This window comes from Stomoxys calcitrans, chromosome 2 (assembly GCF_963082655.1).
Source record: "Stomoxys calcitrans chromosome 2, idStoCalc2.1, whole genome shotgun sequence".
NCBI lineage: Eukaryota > Metazoa > Arthropoda > Insecta > Diptera > Muscidae > Stomoxys > Stomoxys calcitrans.
Genome location: NC_081553.1, coordinates 91,866,590 through 91,888,389, shown reverse-complemented (window position 1 = coordinate 91,888,389; position 21,800 = coordinate 91,866,590). Strand labels below are relative to the sequence as shown.

Here is a 21,800-nt window from a genome sequence, read left to right as displayed (position 1 = left end):
AAAAAAACCTATAAGATACTTTTGGTGGTATTCTCTTATGGCTTTTAACATACCTATCATAAGTAACGCAGCAGTAATTTTCAGCAAAGAAAAGTATTTTCAGCAGTAGGCCTGCTGTTCTGAAATTGAAGAACTGCTGTAATAGTAGCAAACTAACTATTTACAGTCAATAGACAGTGTTTCCTGTTTTTAACTGACTTTTTTCTATTAGTGCAAAAGAAGATACAGTCGAACTTCTCTATAACGAACTCCCCTATAACGAATTGTTCTCTATAACGAATAAAATTTGAAAACTCAACGTTTTGTTTTGCCATTTTCACCTTTTTTACCCTCCCTATAACGATCTTCTCTTTTACGAATACTTCTCTGTAACGAATAGTTTTTAAAGTGCAAGTTGAAATTTTCACGCAAACTAATCTCTCCATAACGAATTTTTTGGCAAAGCTTTTTTATTGAAGTTCACACAAAAAGAAACTCATTCAATGTTGATCATTAATGCACATGCAGGCAGCCATAAAATGAAAATTGCTGTAATATACGTTACCTTGGCATTGACAGTGGGTTACAATCGAAATCACAAGCAAAATAACTGCCGTTTGAGAAAGGGTAGAGAGTTAACGGGATTATGTGCAAAGCCGTTATTTGTCCGGGCGCCTTTCAGTAGGCTACTAAAATTGGACTCATCGGCATTTCGAAAATTTGTTCGGGCTGCCAAATGTTAGTTTGTGATACAATTTCCAAAATTTTGTCTAGAAAGGACGGTTTTATGTACCAAATTGAAAATATTCCTTTTCAGAAAATTGAAAATTTGAACCACAAATGAAGATTTGATCGTTAATACCTCAGCTATAGCCATTCAAAATTTCAAAGAGTTATCTCTCCGTTCTCAAACGATAGGTTTTTTACCATATTTTTGTTTCTATCCCACTGTGTGTTTGTTTATTTTGCGCAATTTAAACCTAATTTTGGACAGATTCTACAAAATGACGAAGTAATTCTCTATGACGTAGTAATTGCCGTATTGGGTTGTAATTGCCGTTTTTTTAAAGGAAGTAAATGCATTTTTAATAAAACTTAGAATGAACTTTAATCAAATATACTTTTTTTACACTTTTTTTCTAAAGCAAGCTAAAAGTAACAGCTGATAACTGACAGAAAAAAGAATGCAATTACAGAGTCACAAGCTGTTGAAAAAATTTGTCAACGCCGACTATTACTTTTTCGGCAACCCAATATTATGTCAGACACAGTGATACTTATGTTAAGTTTTATAAGCATAGTACACCACTTCTCTATGCTTTAACATATTTGCTCCTACCAGACTCTGTGTGGTGAAATGTTGCAATGAAACTCATTCATTCATGGATGCTATGCTAACCATTCACCATCAACCAACAAGCAACAAGCACTGACCGACATCATTAATGATTTTGTTTAGATTACCATTTTCGCAAACAAACAAAGCCCCCCATTTAAGAAAATCGAACACCAAAGAGAATGTATGATAATACAACTGCAACATGTTGTAAACAAACTCACTCAAACGATCAAACTAATTGCCCTTAACAGTGGGACAACATTGAGTGGAATTTAAGTTGTGGGGGGACACATCTTGTAAAGATAAACAATGCCAACAACCAACTATGTAGTCTAAGATCATAACAGTATGAATCATTCTTTTCATTGGAGGTTTGTCTGCTTGGTACTGTTTATATGTGTGGGTGTTTATGGCCAAGCATTGGTGTTTTAACATTATGTTGAGCTGTTACTTGAAGTTTGTCTTCAGTCAACGGTAGTTCGATTGCATGGTTATGAATGAAGTTGCGAATATTAAACTCTTTAAAGCCTTTTGAGAGTTTTCTGCAAGCATTACAACTATGGTCAGAACAATAGCATAGACCGTCAATACTAACTTAGGTGGTTAAGATAGATTGATCCCGTTGTTGTTGTTGTTGTTGTTGTTGTAGCAGTTTATTGTGTACTATCTTTCGTCTGCTTGATTCTGTTGAGTGTCAAGACCCAGGAACTCCGCGACTAAGATGGGGTGCGTCCACAGGGATCTGGGTCTGAGTCGAGTGGGTCTGGCCGGGCAGTTAAACAGGTGACGTGTATCGTGCGGTCCCTGGTTACAGTCGGGACATACATCTTGCACGTCGGCATCAATCCTAGCTCTGTGGGAATTGAGGCGGCTGCATCTGCCGGAACGTAATTGAGCCAGAATCACTCTGGTTTGCCGGGGGAGGTCGATTTCTTCGGGTGCAATGGGTGGCGGTCGTTCTCCAAGGACTACATTCACCCGGTAGCCAGTTAACGCGTCTGCTACCGTGTCTGCATGAATGTTGTTCAGACCCGCTTGATATGCCGCTTGATCTAGAGGTTCTCTCTTGTAGCGCTGGACCTCACGCTCTAGATCATGTAGATCTACCTTAAGGCTTCTGGGCGGTGGGTATCTATCCACAAGATGATGATTTGGATGATTTCTGCGATAACAGCCCAAAAGGTATTGCTTAGACAGCATGTAGTTATGTCTTCGCACTGGTAGGATCTTTGTCTCCTGGTGGAGATGGTCCACATGAGAACTAAGGAGGCAGCCCGTCGCAGTTCGGAGGGCGGCATTCTGACAGATCTGAATATTATTCCACTGCGTGTCACAAAGCTGACGTGACCACACTGGCGCTGCATAACTTACCACAGACCGGCCAATTGCTTTGTACGTGGTCAACAAGGTTTCTTTGTCTGCACCCCAAGTGCTGCCAGCGAGTGACTTGAGGACCTTGTTTCTACTTTTGACTTTATTGCAGATTGCTGTGGCATGTGGGGAGAAAGTGTAGGAGCTGTCAAATGTGACGCCAAGTATTTTGGGACACTTGATGGTCGGAATCAATTCTCCATCGACCATCACAGTCAGCTCAGAATTCACCTCACGCGTATTTGTAGTGAACAGTGTGGCTGAAGATTTGGTGGCGGATATCTTCAGATTTCTTGCAGCGAAATATGAGGCAAGCTCGTTGAGGTAGACGTTCAACCTATCGCAGATGTCATCAATGGGTGGGGGGCCTGATGCCAAGATCGTACAGTCGTCCGCATATGATACGATCTCTATGCCGTCTGGAGGAGGTGGGATGGAGGATAGGTAGAGTTTAAACAGAGCCGGAGATATCACCCCGCCTTGGGGAACTCCCTGTTTCACTCTACGGTGTTTTGACTTCTTATCCCTAAATTCCACAAATGACTGGCGGCCACACAGATAATTCGCGACCCAACGTTTAAGGCCTGGCTGGAGGGACGTGTTGGCGATGTCCTCAAATAATTTGGCATGGCTGACCGTGTCGAATGCCTTCGATAGGTCCAATGCCACGAGGACCGTCCTATCACATGGCCTGGGTTGATTGAAGCCACGGCAAATGTGTGTGGTGATGGCATGCAAAGCTGTTGTTGTGCTGTGCAGTCTCCGAAATCCATGTTGATGCTCGGCGAATGGAAATTCTCCTACGAGGCTCGGGAGGAGTAATGCCTCAAGCGTCTTAGCCACTGGTGAGAGAAGGGAGATCGGTCTGTACGACTCCCCCAAACTCGGGTCTTTACCAGGCTTCAGTAGCGGGATCACTCTGCCCATTTTCCAGACATCGGGAACTATAAGAGTGTTCAATGACAGGTTAAGGACAGTGGTAAGGTACTCAACTCCAGGTAAATCCAGATTCTTCAGCATCAATGTAGAGATTCCGTCGGGGCCCAACGCCTTGGAAGATTTGGCGCCACGGATGACATTCGTAACTTCGCCCACGGTAAATTGTGATGGCTGTTCATCGGCTCGGAGACCACGAATACGGCGAATGGCTCTCCTCCTTGCCCTGTCTCTCTCGGGATGCACGATAAATTGACGGTTGAACAACCTGGCGCATCTCTTCGGATCAGTCACGGTTAACTCGCCAAAAGTGACTGAGGTCCTGTCGTCCCGTCTACCGGGGTTCGAGAGAGACTTAACAGTGGCCCACAATTTGCCTGCACCGGTGCCTAAGTTACATTGCTCCAAGTGTTCCAGCCACAAATTCCGCTTATGTTCGTTGACTACCCTGTTTATTTCCAGATTCAGCTCGCTGATTCTGGGGTTAGCGGGGTCCATAGCACGAATCCCATCACGCTCGTCTGCGAGTACCACTGCTTGCGCCGGGAAATTGGGTCGCACTTGCGGTATTCGACCGGCTGGTATAAAGCGAGCGGCTGCTGCGTTGATGATGTCTCGGAATTTCCTCTCGGCCACAAGCACATCAGAGGGGGGTGGCAGTTCATTGAAGCGGCGATTGGTATACTCTCTGAAGCCAGTCCAATTGGCCTTCTTGTAGTTGATGAACGTTCGGCGCTCAGAGGTTATGAAGTCAGGTGGTCGGTCGATGGTGAGGATTATGGGGAGGTGGTCTGACCCCAAAGAGATGACGGCTTGCCAGGATACGTCACTCAGGAGATCAGGGGATGCGATTGAGATGTCTGGCGAGCTGCTGCACCTCCTCGTAATCCTAGTGGGGGCATCCTCATTCACCGTGCAAAACGTGGAGCTATCTATTTGCTCTGCCAAAGCTATGCCACGCTGGTCGTTGCCTAGGGGAGAATGCCATGACGAGTGATGTGCATTGAAATCCCCCAGAACCAGACGACTATGGCCAGATAGCAACCCACTTATGTCGGGGCTGTAGGCCTGGCCATTAATCGGGTCACAGCTGCCAACCGGCGGTATATACACGTTGTATATCTCTATCTCGGCAGTACCAGACTTGACTGCTACCCCCATACATTCCATGTATGGGTCACTAGCGTCAAGCGCAGGCGAGATAGGTCTATACTGCACGGAATGGTGTATAACGAAGGCCAATCCCCCACCTCCATTCCTTGAGCGATCCTTACGTAGCACATTGTAGCCGTGACAACTGTGCAAGCTGCAGGTGTTAGTCAGCTTTGTCTCCTGGATCGCTGCGACCGATATGCTCTTCCGACTCATAAAATCCACAATCTCATCAATCTTGCCTCGCAGTCCATTGCAGTTTAACTGCAGGAACGATACATTTCCCGACACTGGCCTGGCAATAGTAGGGCTAGGGTGCTGTCTTTGCATAAATTGCCGTACGGGAGAGGTCGGGGGGGTCACATAGTCCGACGACGAGGACGCCGAAGGCGACGACGGCGACGCTTGTGACCCACTGCTGGCTATGTTCGCACAGCACCTAGCGACATAGCCAGTATGACTATACTCCCGTAGCGAAGTTAGGCCAGAGCAAGAACGGAAATGTACCCACTCCAAGCACCTGTTACACCTCACCGACACTGACCGATGATGAAGGCGGTTCTGGCAAACGGAACAGAACCAGGGTCCGGGGTTCTTTTCAATCCCGGCACGGACCAAAAGCATACGGAGAAGGCACTCCGGGATGTGCCTCTCCCATGACGAAAAAAGACGAACACGTACACTGAGGCGGCAGCCCTTGCCGATGAAGATTCCATCGGGTCAATCCGGTACGTACAACCGGCTGCCAAGGGATTGGATTGATCCCGTGTTTAAGTAAGGCAAAGTTTTAGATGCAGTCTGCAATTAGACTCACTTCAACATTTTAGTTCATAATTTAAGAATGCAAGTTTAGATTAGGCGACATAATCTGGGAGTATGCAAGGTCTTCTCAAAATTTTCGACCATCTGTTACCCTATCCCTTTTGACCTTATTGGTTTTACATTTCGCTACAGGCGTACCAACAGTTTTCAGTTCCCTTGGAATATTGTTGGTGGTTTCTAGTCTTGCAAGCTTATCTGCTGTACAATTTCCTGGGATATATTTGTAACCCTGATCGTCGAAAAGATGCAAACGCACAAGATGGCAACTGTTTGTCAATTGGGTAATTAGGTTCATTCGACGAACCCAATTACTTGATGAAAGCACTCTTTGTTCCAATGATATAGCAGTCCAAGAAACCTATAGAACGGGCAAGATTGTCGAAATGCCACAGAATCAAAGACTGCCACATACAGAGCAACCCTGCTATCAGTAGCGATCTCCAGGCGAAGGAGAGGTGAAACGTTTATTCCGCAAAATAAAGAGGGAAATGGAAATAATGAAATCTGGAAATTCTACCAAACAATCATGCATCAACCCAATGGTTTAGGTGCGATCCATCCTCTTGCAGCAATAAAAAAAAGGAAATTTCATAACAAATATTGAGCTTAGGATAAGAAAATAATATATTTCCGAGATGTTAGTAGACGACAGTGGTGGCGAGGACGATACCACAACCGATATCTGATGATGGTATAAAAGGTATACTGTCTAGTCAGAGCCTTTTCTGCGCGGCAGCAACGCGGTTAAAGAACAACAATACAGCAGGAGTCGACGGGTTTTGTCAATTAATAGTAATAAGCCCTCTTCCCCTCGCATACAAGATACTTTTGAGCTTAATATTATTCTCACACATCCTGGCGAAACCATCAGATTTTTTTTCAGCGTCGGGTTTTCCCTCCTAATTCTGGCAACATTTGCCAGGTAATATGGCATGTAAAACTTCTCTCCAAAGAGTTGTCGCACTGCGGCACTCCGTTCGGACTCGGCTATTAAAGGGAGGCCCCTTATCATTGAGCTTAAACTTGAATCGGACTGCACTTATTGATGTGCGAGAAGTTTGCCCCAGTTCCATAGTGGAATGTTCATGGGAAAAATTTGCAATTATATTCACACAACAGATATTTACACAACACCAAATTCTGTAAGAGACCCAAAAGACACATCGACACGTACTATTTTTTCGCCGACTACAAATACGTTTTCGACAGTCCAATACGTTCAAAGGTACATATCTCACGTCTCAGTTTTGTTTCCCTGCAAAATTGATAAGATTTTGCAGGATTACGCTTGCTAATACACAGTCATCAGTGTAAATAGAAGCGAAACGTCCTGCTCCAAGAAAAACTCGGCCAAAGGGTCTTTGCCAAACCTGCCACGCACAGCAACAGCCAACGTCACATTCGCGTGGTTTTCGTAGAAGGCGTCTACCTTACATAGTGGGCTCAGGGAAGGGCTCACTGATTCCGTAGCAAGATCTACGATAATCAGAGTTACATTCCTGTTCAGCTCATCGGCCCTGTTTACCCTGCCACCCAGTGATGATCAGAGACCCAGCTGAGTCTGAGAATCTTTACCATGGTTCGAAGGAGCTCTAATCGGGCACCGCTCACCCATCGACAACATCTGCCTGCAAGACGCTGCACTCGTCAAGAAATCTTTAAGAATGCTTGATTCCAAGCAATTCAATGAAGACTCCTGCCATGAGCCTCCATGCCGATCCAAACGACTTTAAGCCCGACAACAAGGTAGGGCTCTCTTGATAAAAAATTCAATAGCGCCACATATAGCATGCCGCTGAACAGCATATCCATCCCCCAGCAGGAAAGAAGAATGTCCAAAGTTTGTGGAGCGCCAGCTCACTGACTACCTCAGTTTTAGGCCAATTTCGTTATCATACACCCAACATACAGGTGCAAAGGCATAAGATCAAGAATGGTATTCAGTTCATCTCTTGGGTCTTTCCTACTTAATGCAAAGACTAGCGCCGCCATGGTTCGCTGTATCTTCTCTATCGTCGTGGTGCGATACCACATCGGCCGAACAACCACCGCAAACAACCAGTACCGTTCCTGGCATAGGCTCCCCAATACCTTCCTATCGATTTGCGACCGGAGTAGAGCACATTTAGTCCACATTTGACCCTTTCCTTGGTTCATGCCAATCTCATTGTCCCTCGCCCATCCAGACAACTTCCTCAACGCCCCTTTGCAAATTCTAACTTAGCCGTACACAGGGCCTAGTACTACCATGCCTTTATGGCTTTCGCCTTTTGGAAGATTCTTCTGCAGCCCTTTAATAGATAGCTTTTCATTTCCACTTTTTGCAGTCTTCCAGGGATTGCACTTTAGAATGTGTACCCCCAAAAAAAAAACATCTCAACGCAGAAATAATGTTCCGACAACTCCAAAACGCTCAAAAAAATTATAAAAAATTTATACTCAATCACGGCAAGGCAAGTTATGCGACACCAAAGTCCTACAGACCTATAAGCCTTACGTTCTTTCTACTCAAAACAATGGAACGTATGCCAAATCAGTTCGGCAAGTGTGTAGGGCATGCTGGGAAAATTATGAGACTTTGAAGTACTGCCCACGCTTTTGTCCGGCTTCCGCGGCTAACCGGGAGAAAACAATACCAGACATGAGCCAACTTAGTGGGCGTGGCATACAAAACAATTAAGGATTATGAAAGAGGCATGGAATTCCTAACCTCTTTTTCGAGGTTAAGTTCAATGAAGTCTCTCAAATACGTCTTTGTTTCAATGCAAAACAATTTAATTTTTATTTCTTTCCAATCCTTAAGACGATAATACATATCAGTGACCTTACTATTGTAGTAATTGTTTTCTCAATCTCCCTTGGCCCACACCCGCCCATTTAACATCATTTCGTTCTTTCCAATATCCAACTTTAATAATCGCGCCAAACATGTTCGATTCAATTATATTAATACAGTGTTGCTTAACATGTTCGACTTTCAAATGTTGCTAAACATGTTGTTATTTGGTGACTAGTGTAATGTTGCTCTACACATTCCCTATTCCTCCATTCCATTTCATTCTAAACAAACAGAGAAAAAGAGACAAGAATAGTTTTTAGTATTTCGTCTCATTCCTTTTTTCTTTTGTCCGTTACAGTATTCCGCACAAATTGGAATTGTAGTGCTAAAATACTAAAAAGTTAGTCTCATTCCTCACCTACTTGCATAGTGGACGGCCATTCCTCCATTTTCCTTCATTCTAAACAACAGCTGTTTTATAGTTTCATATATTATACAGTCCAACGAAGCAGCTTCTGCTTCTGCTAGCATGCTGGCAGAGATATTGAATTAATTTGAATTGTGAAACGAGACAAAACGGTCGGTGTGTTTTGAATGCCACGGCGTTACGGCGTTTTCAAAAAATTACGATTACTACATTACAATCACACAATAAAAAATTTATGAATTAAAAATTAAAACAAAAAAAAAATAATTATTAAATAAAAAAATAACGTTATATTCGTATTATTTTAACGTTATTATTCGGAATCGAATGAATGAAAATGAACTTTTGTGCGAATTCTTTGGCGATTTGTAGTGGAATAAAACTAAAAACGAGAATATAACGATAATAATCGAAAGCAAAACAAAAAAGGATAAATATATGAAAAATTCAGAAATATAAAATCCATTAAATTATCTTTCGGTGAAGAGTGGAGAGTGCCTTTGTTTTCTCGTAAATGAACCATATAGAGTGCGCGCGTGTTTTTTGTTGTCGGTTTTTTTTTTCATTGCTTTTTGTACGTTTTTTCTCTTGCTGGGGCTGAGTGATGTGGAGTGCGTGCGTGTGTGTCCCTATGCAGTTAAATAAAAATGTTTGTGATTGCGCATGAATTACGGTGTTGATTCGATTCGTTTATTGCGGCCCCCCCTCCCCAAAAATGAAAATAGAAATAAACAAAAAATAAGAGAAGTCAAAAAAAGGAGAAGAAGCAGAAATTGATACAACTACTACTCGATTGCATTGTTTATGGTGTGCGTTTTTTTTACTGCGTTTCTATTTCATTCAACACTATCGATATTTTTGGTCTTTTGGAAAAATAAAATAAAGTGAGCCTAGAGGTGACCAAGTTGTTTTGTGAAATTGAATGCAAGCATTGAAAAAGAAGAAATAAACAACAAAAAGCCCCCTCAGAGAATTTGTAAACAAAACCTGAAAAAAATTCCAATTCCCCCATTAAACAACAACAACAAAGCAAGTGTGTGGAGAGAAAACACCAAATAAAATCAAGAAAACCCCAATAAAATAAAAATTGCTATTTGTGTTAAACGAATTAACAAACGTTTTATTTACCTAGAGTGTTTTTGTTTTTTTGTTTATTCGTGCGACGACAACGACGTCAAAGTGCAAAAGTAAAACAAAACGTTAAGAAAAACACGGAAAAAACGGAGAAAAAAAACGTGTTCGCCGCGGTGTTTTAGAAATATTGAATGTTTTTTTTTTAACCTACCTATACGGTTTCGAAATTTCCTCTCTCATAAATAAATAATCATAAACGTAACGAAACATCAGGCATAGTGAAATAGAGAAGAAAAATTAAACAAAAATCTTAAGCGTAACTAATTAAAGCAACAAGTTTGGTTTTTTGGTGAAAGATACAAAAATTATTTAATAATTTTAATTACAACAAAGAATTTGGAATTTCATATCACCACACAGAGAGCGAGAGAGAGAAAGAGTGAAAAAGTGAGTAGTTGGGGAATAAATTGTTTCTTCATTCTTCAAGTCAACAACCAGCAGAACCAGCCAACCCACCCATCAACAATTCTTAAAAGTGAGTACGCCAGTATGTTTATCGGTCTGTCAATCGTTATATATATATTCCAGAGTGAGGCTAGTGTGTATGTGTGTGTGTGTCGCGCTGTTTAGTGTTTTGTATGCGAGAGTCGAGTTTTCATAGTGCCTTCCTATTTTACGATTTGTTTTTATTAAATGAACCATACAACCAACCAACCATATGTCCGTCCGTCCATCCGTCTTTCTGTCTGTCCCCGTGCCTTGTAATTGTTCTTCTTCTCCTTAGGGTTTTTTTTGTTCTTCTTTCGGCTATGCCTTCTTAACATAATGTGGTGTTGTGTGTTTTGTTACGGTTTCAAGTGGACCATGGATAGATGTATGGTTGATTATAATTTTGTTGTTGTTTGGGTTTTTTCTTTTTTTTTTTTCTTAATGTTTTGTTTTTGGAGTCATAATAATAATAACAAGCAACTCGTATGACCCAACATGCTGCATGAGTACAAATTGTGACAAAAACAAAATTCTTTCGTATAAAAATTATGAAAAGAAATTTATTTTCATGTTGATTAAGAAGCAAAGACAAAAATATAAAGAGAACCAAAAATTGTTTCTAAAGTGTATTTGAGAACAAAATAAAAACTCAAATGCAAAGAAAACTAGAAAAAAAACCTTAAAAGCCGAAATTATTTTGAATTGTCTATTTTTAAGAAATATGAAATTTTATTTTAAAGTTGTATTTTTTCAAAGGGAACCAAATTAAAAATTTAATTAAAGTGAAAAATGCATGACAAAAAATGGTTAAAAAAAAAAACAAAAAAATAATTTTAACTTAAAGTAAAAATTTTAACTCAAACTAAATTCATGTCAAAAAATTATTTTAAAAATGCTTGGACATTTTTTTTAAGTAAAAAATTTTATCTCAAATGAAAATTTATTTTAGTGCCAAATTTGTATACAAAATTTGATTCTTGTCACTGCTTTGAATATTCGTTCATGTTTTGATAGAGTAATGTTTGAGAAATTTGTATGCCCGGCAGGCTGGTACCTATTTAAGTTTCTTATGCCACCATGACTGGCATCTGTGTTCCCAATTGCACTCGCCTTTTCGATGAAATTTGTTAGACAGACAGAACACTGGGATCACCAAATTTCCCAGCTCTACTAAGGGCTGTTGTAGACTATAATGTATTGAGAAGAAACTTGTTGAAAATATTTTCGGAATACTCCAAAAAAGTTTAAAGAGACTGAGGGGCCTATCGCAACGGACCTTATCTATAGACAGAAGTGAACTGAACCATTTTGCCAGCTGTCAGCTAGATGAGCCCACATTTGAAGTCTACCCTTTCTATAGCTTTTCATTGACTATGCACCTTAATGAGTTTAGACAAAGTCCACACTGTGTAATATTGCACTTCAGATTAGTGTTGGAAGCGTTAATATAAGAGTTTTGCAATTTATTGAGAAAGTTGACAGTCTGCCCAATGAATTGTGCGACAAAGAATTAAAAAAAAAATTTAAATTAAAAAAATAAAATTTTGATATAAACATTCTAGCTTTACTTAAAAACTAATTTATTTTGTTTCGACTCCGACGAATACTAAAAATTGGATTTACTTTTTAAATTCTAAAAATATTTAATAAATTTAATAAATTTAAAAAGTGTGCTTTGGACTTAAAAAATTTACATATATATTTTACTCATTTGAAAAATAAACAACAAGTCCCTATATGTTAAAATGAAATTAAAAAAAAAAATGAAAAAAAAATTGCCGAGAAAATAACTTTTAAACTAAAAACAATAATTTATATTTATCATAAATTATTTTTAAATGCAACTATTTAACAAAAAAAAATCCAAACAAATAGATTGCAAATAAAAAAAATAGCAAATTTTGCCCATGAACATTCCATTAAGGAACAGGGGCAAACTTCTCAGATATCAATGTGTGCAGTCCGATTCAAGTTTTAAGCTCAATGATAAGGGGACTATTTTTTATAGCCGAGCCCAAACGGCGTGCCGCAGTGCAACACCACTTTGGAGAGAAGTTTTACATAGCATAGTACCTCACAAATGTTGCCAGCATTAGGAGGGGAAAACCAACGCTGGAATTTTTTTTTTCTGATGGTCTCGCCTGGATTCGTACCTATGCGTTCAGCGTAATTGGCGGACACGCTTACCTCTGCGCTACGGTGGCTTTCCTTCCAAATAGGTTACCTGCTGAAAACTGGAACGAAAATAAAATTTTATAATATATTTACTGGCATAGAGCTTACCATTGTATTTCAATAACGTTCTGTTTGCGCTCAGAAAAAAGCTTATCTTAAAAATATTCAATGATTACATAATACACGTTAGTTCATGACATTTACTTGCATTACTCTTTTACAAAAAACAAAAAAAAACTTCATAAGAATATATGAAAAAGTAAGAAATTCTGCTTGCGTTTGGTTGGGTTTCCCATTCCCCGGTTACAGTTTATCGCATCGATATCCTTCTGGTTAAAGTAATTTGGTTTTCTGAATATACGCTTATCCTAACGATACACCTTAATCGGCAGATGGATGCCGGTTAGTGATAAATACAGACCCGTTAAATACATCTGTGGGATGAAAAACATCAAGCAGAAATTTGCAAACTCTTATTTACAAAACTGTTTTCGTTCCCACTCTCTCTCTCTCTCTTACTAAAAAACGAACCACTTTCCGTAAAAGTTTGTGCAAATTCTTGATTACGCAAACACTCTAGATTCTGATTGCTGTGTAATGTTGCAATATCTACCATATTACCTTAAAAGTGTACGGAAAACTAAATTCGTTAACAGGAGGTTCATCCCCACGATAAATAATTGTCTCGGTTAGCTAGCACGAACTTTATTTTTTCTACGAGAAACCTCCACTTAGTAATTTTACTTAAACTAATTTATTTGCCAAATGCAAGCACTTTATCAAACATGGGTAAAAGCATATTATTGTCGACAATACCTCTTCTGAAACTTATTACTGAGTGAACTATTTAAAGAATTTTTTTTTTCAATATTTCAATTTCAAGTAACTAAAATGTTTACAATTTCCATTCCTTGGGTTCACAATAAAATGCTCGGAAGTGAAGCTAATTTAGTAACTGTTAGTTAGTGTTGAACTAAAATTGATGTTGATGACTGTGGCATTATTCACTCCAAATCTATGGTAGTAGTAGTAGTATTCTTTATTTCATTCATTTAATAATTTATAAATTGAATTTGGTTGCCATATATGTAAGTTAAGTTTTAAAGTAAAAAAATAAGAATAGCATATTGATATTTCTTATGACATTGGCCTACGGCCGTAAGTCTACTGTTCAAATGTTATAATTCTGTGATAGATTTTCATAGTTTAGAAGTTGAACTCGTGTAACAATTGTTCTCTGTATTGAACACAGATTTTTATAAAGTTAGCTAAGGATTTCCAATCTATTTTGAGACCATTTAAAATGCAAATTAGATCATTCCATCAAGCGAAACCTTTTGGAAGTATTGAATTCGAAATTCCCTTAAAGCGGGACATTTACATAAAAAGTGTTGCAAACTTTCATTTTCGTTTGTATTACATATTGAACATCGAGGATTGAGTTCTGAGGGAAACGGGTTTCATTCAGTTTTATCATGTTGCTTCTGGCCTTAAATATCCACGTTATTTCGTCTTGGGTATAACAGTTGTTCAGGTATAACAGACCTACAGATGCATCAAGTTTACCATAGAAGCTTCTCGTTTCATTTGCTTTCGCTCTATAGCCATCAATGTATTTTGATCGCAGATTTTTTAGTAAACGCTCACTATTTTGAATCCAAGTATGACTTGAGTTGTAGTCAAGACGCTCCATATTGTTTTCCGACATAAGTTCATTTATTTTCATGGCCCAGAAGAGTTGATGCCGATGAATAAGTTTTGCAAATTTATGTGGAAGCCTTTCTTCGTTGTATTCAAACATGGTTCGATGCAAATATTTTAGGTGTGTACCAAGGTTCAATATGTGTCCATTTTCTACACCGGTTTCGAGCATAAGAATATAAGTGGGTGTAAATGTTGGCAATTAAAGTATTTTCTTGAGGAAATATAAACAGAGTTTGTTCACTTCTTCGAAATTAGAGAACCCCCATACCTGGGACCCATATGCTTGAATTGCTCTACAAAACAAAAGACAAAGTTTCCATTTCGCGGTGACTGATACATTCTGCTTACATAGAATGTTTTTCCATGTTGAATTTATGCTATTTTTGGCCGCTTGATTTCGTTTTTGGATATGCTTGGTGAAACTAAGTTTTGGTGTCAAAATCATGCCTAAATAGCAGTATTCAGAGGTGACAATAATTTGTTCCCCTTTATAAAACCATTTCTCATTTTTTGAAATTCTTTCTCCTTTTCTAAAAATCATTATTTGGGTCTTGTTCAGGTTCACCACTACATTCCATAGTTTACAGTAAGTTTCTAATTTATTTATCATCCGTTGTAATACGTTTACATCGTTTGCCAAAATAACAATATCATCCGCATAGAGTAACAGGCGAATATTCAAGCCTTCTAAGTTTGTTCCACCGCCAATGAAGTCATGCAGGTCATTTAAGTAAAGTTCAAATAAAAGTGGTGAAAGAAGACAACCTTGTTTGACACCTGTATTAGTACAAAAATCATCCTGTCCATACTGCGAAATTAGTCTTTTCATACACATTTTCAATAAATTTTACAATCTTCGATGATACACCTATGCTATGTAGCTTATATATCATTGCCTTTCGTGATATCCTATCGAAAGCAGCTCTAAAGTCAACGAAAAATGCATATTTTTTTTTGTTTTTGTCCCAGTTCAAGCGGATAATTGAGGATAATGAGAAGATGTTATCTGACTGCAAAACTATATTCATTATTTTTTTCTCCCCACAAACCCGTGGAATAGTGTGTAGTATTATTTTAACTATGAAATAGTCAAAAATTATTTTCCAGGTCCGAGTTTTGAACTCGGGCCATTTGTATTGAAAAGCAGAATCAGATGCTCTCTGATTGCCCATTTTTTGGCAAAAAAAGCATGACCATCTTTGATGAATAATAGTTAGAAAAAAAATTGGATGGGAAAAATAGTGTCAAATTCAAACAATAGTGAGGACTGGCAGAACAAAATGTGTTGTGTAATTAAGCTGTGTCCTCCAATCCCCAATTGGATGCTCCGAATAATTCGGATGTGGCGATAATATTATCTTTCAGTTTCAAGGCTCGTTAGTTATTATTTTACTTTTAGGAAGTTATAGGTGAACTAATACTATGTAAAAACAATTTCGTAGCTGTTATTGAACTCGTAACGAGCATATAATTCTTTGGCGCCATAGGCAATTCAATACTTCCGTATTTAGTACTTTTTAACTTTTGTTGAGGTTCAAAATTGTTTGAGTGTGGGGACTATAGCCGAAAAAGTAGAAAAATATTAAAAAATAGATCTGTCTTCAAAAATGGCCAATATGGCCAATATGGCCAAAAATGGCCAATAGTTTTGGTTTCTTTAATACTTAGGGCTTCGTTTTGAATAGATTCGGAAATAGTGTTGTCCATATTTTATTTCGTGTAAACGGTTTCAGCCCACTATTTCCCATTTGGCCACAGTGGGCCATTATCTCTGCAAAATGGAGCATCATATGAAAAATTACCAAATATTGCCAAAAATGGCCAATATCTTGGTTTCTATAATACTTAGGACTCCAAATTGAATAGATTCGGAAAAAGCGAGGTCCATATTATATTTCCTGTAAACGGTTTCAGCCCACTATTTCCCATTTGGCCACAGTGGGCCATTATCTCTTCAAAATGGGCCATCATATGAAAAATGACCAAATATTGCCAAAAATTGCCAATATCTGGGTTTCTTTACTACTAAGGACTACAAATTGAATAGATTCGGAAAGAGCGTGGTCCAAGTTATATTTCCTGTAATCAATTGTATCCCACTTTTTCTCAGTTGACCATAGTGTGCCTATTTCTTCTATTGAGTGATGAATTAAATACGACATCCATATTTCTTTTACGACTTGTATTTTATTTTGATTTTTATAATAATTTAATTTTTCGTCATATTTGTGCTTGAATTTCTTTTTTTATATTATTGGGTTGCCCAAAAATTAATTGCGGATTTTTCATATAGTTGGCGTTGACAAATTTCAATATCAGCTGTTACTTTTAGCTTGCTTTAGAAAAAAGGTGTAAAAAAAGTGTATTTGATTAAAGTTCATTCTAAGTTTTATTAAAAATGCATTTACTTTCTTTTAAAAAATCCGCAACCCAATAGAATTTTTCCATATTTGTATTTGGTTGTTATTACTTTTGTATTTGGATTTTCTGTATTAGGATTTTTTTTTGTTAGGTTTTCTGTATTATGATTTTAAATTTCACATATAGGTGGCGCTCTATCCTGAATTTTTATATTATATATTTTCACATACATGCTTAAGAATTCAATACCAAGATTGGTTTATATGACAGCTATACCAGATTATGAACCGATTTGAATCACACTTAACACAGTTGTTGGAAGTGATACCAAAACACGTGCAAAATTTCACTCAAATCGGACGAGAATTACGCCCTCTAGAGGCTCAAGAAGTCATGATCCCAGATCGGTTTATATGGCAGCTTTATCAGGTTATGTGCCGATTTGCGCCCTACTTAGCACAGTTATTGGAAGTCATAACAAAACACCTCATGCAAAATTTCAGCCAAATCGGATGAGAATTGCGCGCTCTATTGGCTTAAGAATTCAATATCCAAGATTGGTTTTTTTTATGACAGCTATACCAGATTATGAACCGATTTGAATCACACTTAACACAGTTGTTGGAAGTGATACCAAAACACTACGTGTAAAATTTCACTCAAATCGGACGAGAATTACGCCCTCTAGAGGCTCAAGAAGTCCAGATCCCAGATCGGTTTACATGACAGCTGTATCAAAACATGGACCGATTTGTCCCATTTACAATCCCAACCGTCCTACACTAATAAAAAGTATTTATGCAAAATTTTAAGCGGCTAGCTTTATTCCTTCGAAAGTAAGCGTGCTTTCGACAGACAGACGGACGGATGGACATGACTAGTTCGACTTTAAATGACATGACGATCAAGAATGTAATACTTTATGGGGTCTCAACGCATATTTCGAGGTGTTACAAACAGAATAACAAAATTAGTATACCCCCATCCTATGGTGCTTTCAAGCAGTGGACTTTTATACTTCAGTTTAGATTAGTTTTTTCTTTACCAGAGACTTTACAGAATTCCGTCAACTTCCAAAAACTATGGCATCGGCAAATTAACACATACTAAGGTATTCTCTTCTGATGACTTTTATCCTCGCCGAATTGTTGCCTTAACTAGCCCTAGTTTTCTTATTGAGAAATATATACTAAATCTTCAAACTTCCTTAAAATTTAAAATTTTCCTGTTTTCATGGGACATTTAGTGATTCTGAGTAAATTTTTTAAGTTCTGTTTTGTTTTCTTATTTTTTTTAGAATTCCATTTTTTGCCGGTGTATTTGTTTTTGAACATCTTCCTCAATCTGATTAGAGATTTTTGTTTTATTTGATTCTATTCTTATCAAAATTTCTTGGAACTAAATAAAAGTGTAAGAAATCAAAGCAGAGACGTGGATAGACAGAATTTAATAAAAGGGGTTAGTTTGGAAAAATCATTATTTTTCTTACATTTTCGTTATTTTTTGTCTCTGAAGGTGCTTTACGTTCGCCAGCAAGCTATTTGAAAAACAAATTCTCCGTCTTTAGAACCATTATCGGTAAAAATCGACATGTTTTCTTAAATTACGAACGATTTGTAGTTTAAATGCCATCTATCGGTCGGCGACATCTTTAAGAACAAAAAAAAACAAAACCTACACGACAGCCCTCCCTAATGCCAACCTTCCGTTAAAGCAAGGCCAAAACACCTTGAAGATGCGGAATTGTCGCATTGTGGCATGATAATACAAAAAGAGCTTTATTCAGCATTGCAAGTAACCTTTCATTTTACTTTTAATCATATTCCAATTTCTTTTTGAGTTTTATCAAAAATCTGTTTATACGAGGCACAAAACTATCAAAAGGCATTAAATTTTATTAGCTTCTATTAAAATTGTCAACATTTTGCATACTTATTTTATTTTTATATCTTTCCCACAAACTACTTTTTTGGCTTAGTAGCAAAACGCTTTGTTTGTAACACCATAAACATTTCGATATCAACTTGCTAACAAATCCACGTTTCGTAATTAAAAGCAAAATCTAGTAAAAAATCACCGAATAGTGATGAAATTTTCAAAGTCGATAAAATTTTGTTGCAGATAGTTCACAACAAATTGTGCTTTAATGACATCGTAAACTAAAGTTTTATTATCAATTTAAGGGAGAGAAAACAACTAAAGCCCCATAAAAAATAGGTGTAAATCTTAAAATTTTATACACTCATCAAATGACAAAATTAATTAGAAATTCTCTTAAGAGATTTTTATTGGGAAAAAAATCTAGAAAGTTGGGAAATATAATTTTAGAATGTATAGGGGGTTTCCAACAAGATGTGTGGAAGGTACCAAAATATTTCGTATTTCGGTACCTACCTCTTTTGAAGCTTTTATTCTTTGACATTCGACAAGTAGAAACTATGCCATTATTAACCAGTAAGGAAAGGAAAAAGTCGGGCGGTGCCGTATAATACCTTACACCTAACCTATTATAAGTACAAAGTGGAAGCTATATATCTTAATCTGAACCAATTTTGATGGACCTCGCCGGATGTTTTCAGATGGGTTATTAAACAATCCGTATCACATTTCGAGCAAATATGTTCAAACTGTAATAACTGCGGTTGACAATTGCCAACATTATTGCAAATTACCTAAAATCTGACGAACAAATATATGGGAGCTATATCTAAATCTGAACCGAGTTCGACAAAACTATACGGATAATGTAGGAGTCGTCGAGGAAAGTGTTGTACATTTGGGGAAAAGAAGATTGGTCTATAAATACGCTTTCAGTGGCTCTTGGAGTGAAAATCAGGCATTATATATGTATGAGAGCTATATCGAAACCTGAACCGATTTCCTTGAAATTCACCAGTAATGTCAAGAGTCAAAAGAAAAACTTTCTCTCTAAATTTCGAGAGAATCGGCTATCAAATGACCATTTCATTGCATTATTACTGTAAATCGGACGAACATATATATGGGAGCTTTATCCAAATCTGAATCGATTTTTTTCCAATTTCAATAGGCTTTGTCTCTAGGCCGAAAAACATTAAGGCGATCGGACGAAAATTGCTACCTGTACTTTTGGTACAAAAATTAACATGGACAGACGGACAGACAGACGGACACAGATAAATCCAATCAGAAAGTGATTCTGAGTCGATCGGTATACTTATCAATGGGTTTATCTCAATTGCTTCTGGGTGTTATAAACGAATGCAGGGTATAAAAAGTAAAAGCGTGCTAAGATCGGCCGGGCCGAATCTTGGGAACCCACATGGATTCTGCTAAAAATTTATAAAAAATAACATTTGTTGTAGGGCATAATTTTATTCTACAATATATATCAAACTTCTGTCAAACCAAAAAAAAAATTAAAGCTTCTAGGAACCGAACAAGAATGATCGAGTGATCGGTTTACATGGAACCTATATCAGGTTATAGACTAATTTGGATCGTATTTAGCACAGTTGTTGGAAGTCGTAAGAAAACGCCGCGTGCAATATTTCAGCCAAATCGGAAAAAATTGCGGCTTGTAAGAGCTCAAGAAGTCATATCGGGAGATCGGTTTATATGGGAACTTTATTAGGTTATAGACCGATTTAGTCCGTACTTGGCACAGTTGTTGGAAGTCATTGCAGAACACCACATGCAAAATTTCAGCCAAATCGGACGAAAATTGCGGTTCATAAGAGCTCAAGAAGTCAAATCGGGCGATCGGTTTATTTGGGGGCTATATCAGGCTATAGACCGATTTAAACCGTACTTGACACAACCATTGGAAATCTTTAGAGAATACTACGTGCAAAATTTCAGCTATATTGGGCAAAAATTGCGGCTTCCATATATAAAAATTACCAAATTTTACCAAAAATAGCCAAAATCTTGGTTTCTTTAATACTTAGGGCTCCAAATTGAATAGATTCGGAAAGAGCGTGGTCCACATTATATTTCCTGTAAACGGTTTCAGCCCACTATTTCCTAGTTGGCCGCAGTGGGCCATTTACTCTGAAAAATATGGCATCATATGAAAAAGTGTCCCAAATTTGCCAAAAATGGCTAATGACTTGGTTTCTTTAATACTTAGGGCTCCAACTTGAATATATTCGGAATGAGCGTGGTCCATATTATATTTCCTTTAAACGGTTTCAGCCCACTATTTCCCAGTTGACCACAGTGGGCCATTATCTCTGCAAAATGAAGCATAATATATATAAATGACCAAAATGTGCCAAAACCAAGATATTGGTTTCTTTAATACTTAGGGCTCCAAATTTAACAGATTCAAAAAGAGCGTGGTCCAATTTACATTTCCTGTTAACAGTTGTATCCCACTTTTTCTCAGTTGACCACAGTGTGCCTATTTCTTCTGTTGAGTAATGAATTAAATTCGACATCCATATTTCTTTTACGACTTGTATTTTATTTTGATTTTTATTGTAATTTCATTTTTCATCATATTTGTGTTTGAATTTCTTTTTGTTATGTAAGGATTTTTCCACATTTGTATTTGGCTTTCATTACTTTTGTATTAGGATTTTCTGTATTAAGATTTTTTGTATAAGGGTTTCTGTATTGTAATTTTAAACTTCACATATAGGTGGCGCTCTATCGTGAATTTTTATATTATAATATATTTTCATATACATAAAGATAACGTGTATGCCAACAGCCCGGTGTCGATAGAAGACCTCAACTATGGAATTCGTAAGGCTATGTAGGACCATTTTTCGATTTGGTTATGGGAAATTTAATGAAACCATAAGCTTGGTCGTAGTGGCCAAATGACTGATATTCTTTATCGTTTATTGTGGAACAGTAGTTGCAAAGATATTTTGTCATTAAACAAGTAAAAGCCGGCCGGGTCGAATCTTATACGTATACCCTCCACCATGGATCGCGTTTGCAAAGTTCTTTGCCCGATATCTCTTCATAGGCAAACAAAGGGTAATGAATGAATGAAAAATAATTTTTATGCTATTGGAGCTATACCAAGTTATAAACATTTCATGGAAAATTTCAGTCAAAATCGGGTAATAATTGCGCCCTCTAGCGGCTCAAGAAGTCAAGATCCAAAATTAGTTTATATGGGAGCTATATCAGGTAATGAACCGATTTGGACCACACTTGGTACATATGTTGGAAGTTTAAATAAAACACCTCATGCA

The 21,800-nt window shown here is 37.7% G+C and overlaps 1 protein-coding gene across 2 annotated transcripts in view; it reads left to right on the top strand.

Annotated features, from left to right (window-relative positions):
- Positions 1–8,870: 8,870 nt before the first annotated feature.
- Positions 8,871–21,800, top strand: part of LOC106089089 (probable serine/threonine-protein kinase DDB_G0282963) — a 535,104-nt gene continuing 522,174 nt past the window's right edge. For both annotated transcript variants that reach the window (XM_059363862.1, XM_059363863.1), the window contains exon 1: positions 8,871–10,414. The gene's annotated coding sequence lies outside the window, so the exon portion shown is untranslated. The remainder of the gene's footprint in view (positions 10,415–21,800) is intronic.